At 37.9% G+C, this 7,798-nt stretch overlaps 1 long non-coding RNA gene across 1 annotated transcript; it reads left to right on the top strand.

Annotated features, from left to right (window-relative positions):
* Nucleotides 1-1,822: 1,822 nt before the first annotated feature.
* LOC124872872 lies at nucleotides 1,823-5,205 on the top strand. Its single transcript, XR_007039374.1, has 2 exons — nucleotides 1,823-1,933; nucleotides 3,886-5,205. It is a non-coding gene; the product is annotated as an uncharacterized LOC124872872 (long non-coding RNA).
* Nucleotides 5,206-7,798: the final 2,593 nt, after the last annotated feature.

The raw sequence follows: 7,798 nt of genomic DNA, 5'->3' as shown, positions 1-7,798 counted from the left end.
TTCCGGGTCAGCCTCGGTGTTGGTACATCCCCTTTCCGGTTGATTTTGTCAAATGTAAATTTGTTCCAGTACTTGTAAAAGTGTTTCACATCTTGTTAAATTGTTTTCTGAAATGTAAATTTGTTTCACATCTTGTTAAATTGTTTTCTGAAATGTAAATTTGTCTTTAGGTTTGTAAAAGTATTTTAGATTTTGTAATGTTGGTTTGCACCCCCCGGCCACCGTAAAACACCATGCTATTTGTGTTCTTGTTGAAGCTAAGATTTACAACCTTTATGATCACTTTTCATTTTAAAACAATGGACTGCTCTGCTGTTCCATACTCTGTCATCATACAGATTTAGTAAAGGTGTTTCTGTTTCAAGGAAGGTGTGCCTCTGACATGTGTTGTAAATATATGTATCTGCTTATAATAACAATGGAAAGGTAGAATTTATTTTCTTTATTTATGAATGTTTAGTTTTTCTCATGAATCTGATAACATTTGCCCTTTAAAATATTTTACAGTACTTTAAAAAGTAACCATTATCATAAAGAACTATAATGTATTAAACATGAACCTAGATTAATTACATCTGTATTTGGTGATATGTATATTTAAACTTACTTTGTTGTAACTGTTGCTCCAGCTTACTCAGATGTGGTGTTCTGTAAAATGTGTTTTTGTGGCCATGGGTTGGTTTTTGAAATCACTAACTTTTTTGTGGCATGGATTGCCGTAAAATGGACAAATGTTTATAACATGAATGCTTTAATCTTGCTTTAGAATAGTAGAGTTGCACATCTTTTAAACTGATATTTACATTATTACTGTGTGAGATAAGTTCTCTGCTTAGCCATGTGAAATAGTTGAATATTCTTGATGTGGTTCTCAAATATTTACAAAAAAAAACAATGAATTGGACATTTTAATTTTAACTGGCAAAAAACTTTGTCATCTCAGGTTTCAATATACGTCTTCTAAGCTAGACCAACTAAAATTAGCTTTACACCTATAAAGACTAAAGATGAAATGTATATATTTTAAGGTTTTGAAATTCTGAAAATATTAGGAGTTTTATGTTGGAAAAACTATGTAACACCTCTTAAACTGTTGGTACAAGTTAAAAATGACAGATCAAGCTTCATATTTGAAGCCAACAAGAAGGTCAGGCAGAGGCCAGCAACAAAATACTGCCTCAAATCATGTCTGGCTTCCATTCTAAAACCAAATAACAGCCTTATTTAACTTCAGGGGTTTTTATAAATGTACTCCTTCAAGTCTACAAAGGAGGCCTTTTTGAAATGGTACCAAATTCCAGATGGCTAAACAGTGGTGATTTAACTTGATCTGAGTATTTTTCATACAGGTGTATGCACCAGTATTCGAGATACCCCAACATGATGAAAGTCTTGAAGTACCTGAATTGTATCATTTAATTTTTTTTTTTTTCTGCGGAAAAGTAGTCAAATTATAGTTTCGCCTCAGGCCTTTAATTTTCTGTCTGTTAATTTGACTTCAAAACAGATTTCTCTTTAAAATATAGCCCAAACAGAGGGTCCAAGCCATAAAGTAAGAGGGGAAAGAATTTAATCAGTCTCTTTAAATTTCTCTCTTTGTAACTGCCCCCACTGATACAGTATCTTTTAAGATTTTGAGATTTAATTATTCTCTATTTAAGCATAAATATAGGTTTTCTATAATTATAGTTCATAATGTAAAATCTTTACAGTAACCTGCAAAATTCTGGCTAGGTTTGGACAGCACACAGGGTATGCCCAGGTTAATTTTAGAAATACAGCAGCCCTTAAATGAGAGGATGTGATGTCATCTCGAGCCCCATGCGTATGCTGAGCTGCATCGAGCTCAGACAGAGACGGACTGAGAAGCAAAAACACTGAGTGGAGTGGATACGGTGGGCATAATCTGACGACAGAATCCAAACAATTTCAGGTAAGATCCGGTTTTTAAGGACTGATTTTTAGGCGCTGTATTAACACACACACTTGCACATGGCTGCAGCTCTATATTATCACATCAGTTGCTTCTTTCTTGATGTGTCTGACCATGACCGCAGGTACACACGTAGCTTTTTCAGCATTAAAAATAAAAAATAACTGACATGAATCCTAACAATGCTTAGATTCCAGGTATGCTCTGTTGGATATGTGTCATGATTCAGCAGAGATATTCATGAATAATTAGACATCCAGTGTTGAATACAGTGGCAGTTCAGGACAGCAGAGTCATTCCCCTGTGTCCACTCTCTTAGACAGGATGGGTGTGGCATGATGCAGCCCACCTTTGTCCTCTTTGTCCTTAGAGGGATTTTAGGTCCTACCTCTGCTTCACCCGGTCAGATCTTTATGTAGGAATATTTGCTCCACAAAAACAAAAATCAAACTGATTCTGTCACAATATTTTATTGGTTTTGAAAATGAAGTAGAGCGCATCCAGAGACTCCCATTTTATTTTTTTCCCCAAAATAATCTTGGGATTATTTTTTGTAAGAAGCAGGATTTTGGCCTACTTCATACATAGGTTTTTAATAGATTATGAACACATGAGTTGTAACCTTATTTTATTTCAATACTTTTCCCCTTTTTGGCTGTGCCCTTATCTCTACAATCCTGTATTATTTTAGAAAATGGACCAATCAAAAATTGTTAACAGTTTTAATGACCAAGTTTTATGATTAGCTAAGATTTTTTTATTACTTAAAACTTTTAATCTGGCTCTGTAATATATGTTTTATGGCTAATATTTGCTTCCTTTATTGCAATTTCATACTACAAATCAACGCCTCAAAGGAAGAGATTTTTCTTTATAAAGCAGGAATTCCTTATAAATACAGCAATTAGATTATTTTGAGTCTTATGTTTCAGAGTTGTTTAAATATATAGTTGTGGTCAGAGGTTTACATTCAATTCAATTCAAAAATACTTTATTAATCCCAAAGGGAAATTAAATGTTGTTATAGCTCATATTATGAAGGTTTCCTCAAAGAGCCGTTGTAGATGCTGATGGCTGTGGGCAGGAAGGATCTCCTGTAGCGCTCCGTCTTACAACAGATCTGAAGAAGCCTCTGACTGAAGACACTCTGTTGTTGTAGGACAGTCTCATGAAGAGGATGCTCAGGGTTCTCCATAATGTTCTTCATTTTATGAAGAATCCTTCTTTCCACAATGATCTCCAGAGTATACATACACTCATAGTAGTGATAAATGTTATTAATTTTGGTCTTTTAAGTCATTTGTACTGTTTGTTTTTCCAGGATTGACTCATTATACAGCCTGCAACCTCTATCTGTTTAAACAAGAATTTATTGTAGATTTTCTGTATTGCACATATCTGTATGCATAATCAAAATTACACATACAGGCTTTAATGTATGCATACACCCCCACTAATATTTGGTCACGCACTTATAGTTGTCACCAACGAGGTCCTGGCATGATTAATCCCTCTCCCGTGCAGAAACAATGGAATTCATTTAAACTGGCTAGTGTCCTGTCATAATCTCTTTTCAAGCAAAGTCAAGACATTTTAAATAGAAGAGACACAGGGGCTTTCAAACAGTTTTTCCAGAAACTTTATGTTAGCTTGCGATATCGATTCCAAAACCAATTTTTATGTGTGGTTAGGATCATTGTTCTGTTAGAAAACCCAAATGTATCCAGATTTCATCAGTCTGAATCTTAAAATTCAAAATGAGTGAATATTTGGATATTAAATGGCCTGTCTTTGTACTGTATTCAAAAGCATGTAGGCTGAACAAAATTAGCAAATCCTTCTATTCTGTTTTTGTTTACTTTTTACACAAAGTCCCAACCTTGTTGGAAATGGGGTTGTATCTCTTGTTAAGCTGCTGCTTCCGAACCTGACTTCTGTTTCTTTTTCCCCAGGCCTCTATTCGACATTTTTTGACAGGCTTCATCCATCAAGCAGAGAAGACCGACATGACTAGCATCAGACAGGAAATAATTTATACACAAAACCTCAAGTACGCCCTGAAAGTGTGATGGTTTTAAGATAAGATAAAAGGAGTGTCACAACAGCATCCCTTGAATTTTAAAAGCAATTTTGTTGGACTTCTGGTGCTTGTTCCTCTTTAGCTCTCTGAACTTACTCAGAAGGATATTTTTTCTTCTTGCTAAGGAGGTCTGTGCAAATATTTGTAGACCATGTTTGGCAGCTATGAGAGATGGAGGACACCTTAAGACAAGCTTGTTTAAACTCTGACCTTTTACTTTATCTTCTGGTTTGATGGTGAAGTGTCAGCTTTTTGATTACTGGCGGCATATAAGTCAATTTAGTGCAGCTTTGCTTGTTAACGTAACCCTTGTGGTGCACCTCAGTTTACTCTTGCAACAGTTTGTTGTTCTCTGCCTTTTAGAGAAGGGAATATATGTTCATACTTCAGAAAAACACTCGCAGGCATTGCAGCCTGCAGTTAATCAACCATTTCACAGTTCAGTAAAATGAGCTTAGCTTTCCATGCATATATCTTGCTTAAAAGTATATTTTCACTGTAAACAAGCATGAATGGGAGGAGATAAAATATCTATATTCAACAAACATGACTAAAACAAACAAAAAACTCAAATATATTTTTGAATACTAGATCAAAAAGTGGTTGTTTTTTGCAAATTACTAATTGGAGATTTAGTAATTTTATGGGTTAAATTTGTATCAAACTACTTAAAACTTTACATTTAAGAACTTAATATGATATTTATATTAAGTCAAAATATGCTGAATTTTAGACCATGTAAATATATCTATGATTAGGTCATAAGTATCAGCGTCTCTGTTTTTTACTTCCTGACCATCCTGTTGCTTCCTGACTCAGGATGAGTTTGTACTGTGACCTGTGTTAGTGTTAGTATACCTGTATCATCTGTTTACACGCACCATGGGCTGCGTCATGTGTTCCCAATTGGTTGATATGTGGACCGTGAGGGCAAGAAGGACGGGCCGCAGGGCTGTGGAGCTCAATTCCTGCCAGCAGATGCTCAGCGGAGGCTATCACAGAGTGACCGGTCTCCACTACATGTCGTCCTTCTCCGACGCCGAAGACTGCTGCGATGACACCAGCTCAAGCAGCTCGCTCACACTGGACTGGCAGCTTCAGGGAGCTGATGGCTGAGATTCTTCCAGTAAGAGTTAAATGTAATGATTTAAAATGCAATGTATTTACAATAAAAATGTTTCCTAAATTGTGACATCTTTATTGATAATATTTCAATATTTTTCTTTAACTTTAGTCAGAGGAATTGATATTATGGTGTGGAGTGGCCTTGCCATACTCCAGAATTGAGTAAAATATAGAATCTTTTGAGGGAGTTAAATATTAGGGTAATGTTAAATGTTGTTGTAGCTCATATTAAACAGGTTTCAATAAAGAACTGTTGTAGATGCTGATGGCTGTGGGCATCTCCTGATCTCCTGTAGCTGTCTGTCTTACAGCAGATCTGAAGAGGCCTCTGAAGACACTCTGTTGTTGTACGACAGTCTCATGAAGAACATGTTCAGGGTTCTCCATAATGTTCTTCATTATATGAAGAATCCTTCTTTGTACAATGACCTCCAGAGGTTCCAGAGGAGTCCCCAGAACAGAACGAGCCTTCGTGAGCTTTTTTAACTCCCTGGCTCTAATGCTACTACCCCAGCAGATGATGGTAGAAGAGATCACACTCTCCACAACAAACTTATAGAAGATATGCAGCATCTTGCTGCAAACCCCAAAGGACCTAAGCGTCCTCAAGAAGTACAGTCCGCTCTGTCCCTTCTTGTAGAAAAGCAGTCCACCATGTACTCAGCTTCTTGTCCATCTCTGATCCACTCCACGACTGCAGAATCATCCGAGTATTTCTGCAGGTCACAGGAGTCTGTCTTGTACTGGAAGTCTGAGGTGTACAGAGTGAAGAGGAATGGTGAGAGTACAGTCCCCTGTGGTGCTCCTGTGCTGCTGACTACCTGGTTAGACACTCAAACCTTCAGTCTCACAAACTGTGGTCTGTTTGTCAGGTAGTCTTTGATCCAGGAGATTGTTGAGGCCTCCACCTGAGTCTTCTGGAGTTTCTGACAAAGCAAATCAGGTTGAATTGTATTAAATGCACTGGAGAAATCAAAGAACATGATCCTCACAGTGCTGCTGGCTTCGTCCAGATGACAGTGGGTTTGTTGAAGCAGGTGTATGATGGCATCTTCAACTCCAACTCCACAGCGATAAGCAAACTGAAGGGGGTCCTGATGGTTCATTGTTTGCTTACTCAGGTGGGCCAACAGGAGTCTCTCTAGGACCTTCATGATGTGGGATGTCAGGGCAACAGGTCTATAGTCATTGAGGACATATGGGTGAGTTTTCTTTGGTACCGGAACAAGACAGGAGGTCTTCCACAACACCGGAACCTTCTTCTGGGCCAGGCTAAGGTTGAAGAGGTGCTGCAGAATCCAACAGAGCTGCTCTACACTGGACTCCAGGACTCTAGGGCTGACACAGTGTGGGCCTGCAGCCTTATTCCAGTTCTGTCTCTCCAGTTGTCTCTTTACCTGACTTCTTGAGACACACAGGTGGAAAAAGGAGGGAGCATTAGCATCTTCTGATTTGGTTGAAGGTAAACATGTAGAAGGGTCCATGGCTGAGGTGGAAGATAAAACATATGAGGTGTGACAGGAAAGCTGTGGGTCAAAGGAGGGTGAGATGTCTGATCTGCTGTGAGCAGGAGAGGAGGACGCTGAACTTGCTTCTTAACTGAACCTATTGAAGAGTGAGTTTAGTTCATTGGCTCTGTCCGGACATCCATTGGTCTGATTGTCCTTCTGCTTGATGCCTCTGATATTCTTCATCCCTGACCATACATCGCTGATATTGTTTTGCTGGAGCTTGCTCTCCAGCTTCTTCCTGTACACCTCCTTGTTGTCTCTTATCTTAACTTGAAGTATACTTCTGTCTCCTTCTCTAAAGGCTTTTTTTTTCTTGTTAAGCAAGTCCTTCAGGTCACTGGTGATCCAGGGTTTGTTATTGGGGAAGCATCTCACCGTTTTCGTGGGGATGGTGTAATCCACACAGAAGTGAATAATGTTAGAGCCATAGTCCAGAAGTTGAGAGAACTTTCAAATAATAATTCAAGAAAGTTGTCTAGAAGCCAAGGAGCATTTGCAAAAAGTCTCAAAAGATCAGCAGGTAGAGTTTTTCTCATGAAAACAAGAAATGCATGCAATACAATAGCTTTTATGCACACTAACTATACAAGACCAGACTGCTGAAGAAAAGAATGCTGAAGCTTGTTTAAAGTTTGCTAAAGAAGATTTGGACAAGCCAGTAAAATACTGGGAGAATATACTGTTGTCTTTTCAGATTAGGCTAAAACTGAACACTCTGTATGCCATTGCACAGACCATGTTTGGAGGAAGAATGGTTCTGCACGTCGCCCTATAAAAATCATGCCAAAACTAAAGTTTTCAGGTGGTAACATTATTATGTGGGCCTTCTAACAGCATATGGTACTGGTAGATGTCCTACGATGGATTGAAGGATGAATGGAGAAATGTACCAAGACATTGTTCCTAAGAATGCTAAGATGAAATATGTGTGAATTTCCAAAATGACAACAGGGAAGACTTCACTGGTTTTAGAGAAAAACTGGAATGCTGGAATGGCCCAATCAATCACGTGACTTGTGTCCAATTAAAAATCTGTGGAAAGAACTAAAGATCATAGTGCATAGAAAGTGTTGAGAATTAAAATCATTTAGTTTCATTCTATTTGTTAAGTTTGCATGTGTGAGCATAAATCTTAGATATAACATGTAT

This window comes from Girardinichthys multiradiatus, chromosome 8 (genome assembly GCF_021462225.1).
Source record: "Girardinichthys multiradiatus isolate DD_20200921_A chromosome 8, DD_fGirMul_XY1, whole genome shotgun sequence".
NCBI lineage: Eukaryota > Metazoa > Chordata > Actinopteri > Cyprinodontiformes > Goodeidae > Girardinichthys > Girardinichthys multiradiatus.
Note: the sequence above shows the minus strand (reverse complement) of the source record. Positions and strands in the feature narration are given on the sequence as shown.